Raw genomic sequence first — 2,556 nt, 5'->3', positions numbered from 1 at the left:
CTGTGAGAAGTCCATAACTACGCACTCAGTCCTACAAAAAATCTTCTGGTCGCTCCCACACAATGTAGCGGAATTTGTTTTTAAGTCGAACACAGGGGTCGTTATCCCTTCGCTCCGGCAAAATTCTGTCCTGTCTCTGGGCGGTCGCTCCAGCCGAAGTAGGTGTGTGTTGACTCACCCCTCTGGAGGGACAGGCCTCCCAGTAGGCTGGTTGCCTCTTTAGAACGAAAATTCCTGTGGCTGTCATGTTGTATACGCCAGCCTCGACTTTTTCAACATCGGTGTGCACTTGCAATTTACTTATTAGATTTGTATATCGAATACGTGAATTCATACAAAATTGACTCTACCTTATCGAGTTTGGGTTCGAATGAAGCGTCTTGATGTGCAGAATTCGACTGTGAGGACGAAATATGTAAGAAACGAAGTTCAGGAGACCACGCCACCATACACATGTTTAGTTTAAAAAAAGTGACGCCAGGACAATTTCACAAAAACATTAATATTTAAACTACACATTTTCTGTGCAAATATACGAATATTCTAATATATTTCGTGTGCGAAGGCAAAGATACTCACTGTTAAAACGTTTCTTCTAACTGCATTTACCACAGTATACGTTAGTTACTTTCCACAACTTTTAATGCTCAGTTACGTTTCCGTGTCTCTGCCCAGCCACGTTTTCACAAATGAAACATGACATTTAATATGTTAAATTGGTCTAATTTTCTATGTCAAGCCAACATATTCTCAGAGCACAATCTTTCAGGAAATGGAACCTATTAAATGGAATAATGTATGCTAAAAGACTAGAAAATGTAATTGGACATAGTAATTTGTAAGCGAATTACTATTTATAACCACAAACTGATTCAAATATCTGTTGGATTATTACATGTGATTGCAGTCTTTCTCCACGTATTTCACTGATGAAGTCTTCTCGGGGTATCAGCCGAGTGGTGGGGTCGTCGTCTTGTCACAGCGTTTCAGTGAGTTTCGTACCCATTATATTCTGGTGAAGTGTCGGGATGCTGTGTTCTGCATATCTATATAGATGCTTGGCCGTCGTCCGCTACTGTAGGCCGGCCAATCATGTTCCTCTGGAAGGGTGTACTGCAACGGTAGTAGTGGGGTGTGGGGGGGGGGGGGGGGGAGGCGGCACGGTGCGGACCGGCATCAAGACCCGGTGGCTATCCAATCTGTCTGCGGACGCTGCTGCCTTCTGATAGGAGCGTTCCTGACGTATTTTGTCAATTGTGGGATTCCACGCTGCACTGAGCTGAAAACCGCTATCCCTGTTTACTAAATCGTTGTGCAGACGTATCTCCACTGCCTCTTTGAAGATGAAGTCCCAGGAACCGTTGGCGCTGCACAGTTTCTTCGTTTTTTCGAATTCGAAGGTGTGTCCCTCAATAATGCTATGTTTTGCTACCGTGGACTTATTTCCCTGTCCTAGTCGTACGTTCCTGATGTGTTCAGTACAGCGCCGGGAGATACATCCTTGTGTCTGCCCGATACATTCCATCCCACAGTCGCACTCAATACTGTAAATGCCCAACGTCTGCAACCCCAGTTGGTCTTTGGTTGAGCCAAGTATAATTTTGACTTTTTTCGGTGCGCGAAAGACGGTCGTTATTTCGTGCTTCTTTAATATTCTTGTGATCTTGGCTGTTGGCGGACCAACAAACGGCAGAAACGCCACACGTTTTGCTTCATGTTCTTCTGGTTTCTCCTCCCGCCTCTTGTCTGTCGCAAGGCGTGCTTATTTGTGTCTCGGTGTAGCCATTCTTACGGAGGGTGTACACAGGAAAACACGGATCCAACGCATTGCGAAATACAGAGACGTTATAAATCCATTGTTATTAGACAGACGGTATAGCAGTGGTTATGGTATTGACAATCAGCATAAAAGAGGCAGCAATTAGTCTGTGGTATATACAAAGTGTTACAAAAAGGTACGGCCAAACTTTCAGGATACATTCCTCACATACAAATAAAGAAAAGATGTTATGTGGACATGTGTCCGGAAACGCTTAATTTACATGTTAGAGCTCATTTTAGTTTCGTCAGTATGTACTGTACTTCCTCGAATCACCGACGGTTGGCCCAATTGAAGGAAGGTACCGTTGACTTCGGTGCTTGTGTTGACATGTGACGCATTGCTCTACAGTACTAGCATCATGCACATCAGTACGTAACATCAACAGGTTAGTGTTCATCACGAACGTTGTTTTGCAGTCAGTGCAATGTTTACAAATGCGGAGTTGGCAGATGCCTATTTGATGTATGGATTAGCACGGGGAAATAGCCGTGGCGCGGTACGTTTGTATCGAGACAGATTTCCAGAACGAAGGTGTCCCGACGGGATGACGTTCGAAGCAACTGATCGGCGTCTTAGGGAGCACGGAACATTCCAGCCTATGACTCGCGAATGGGGAAGACCTAGAACGACGAGGACACCTGCAATGGACGAGGCAATTCTTTGTGCAGTACCATGTACAGCGTGTGCAGGCACTGTCACCAGCTGATTGGCCTCCACGGGTACACTTCGGCGAA

Source organism: Schistocerca piceifrons, chromosome X, assembly GCF_021461385.2.
Source record: "Schistocerca piceifrons isolate TAMUIC-IGC-003096 chromosome X, iqSchPice1.1, whole genome shotgun sequence".
Lineage (NCBI taxonomy): Eukaryota > Metazoa > Arthropoda > Insecta > Orthoptera > Acrididae > Schistocerca > Schistocerca piceifrons.
The sequence above is the reverse complement of the archived record's forward strand: the minus strand, read 5'-3'. Positions refer to the sequence as shown.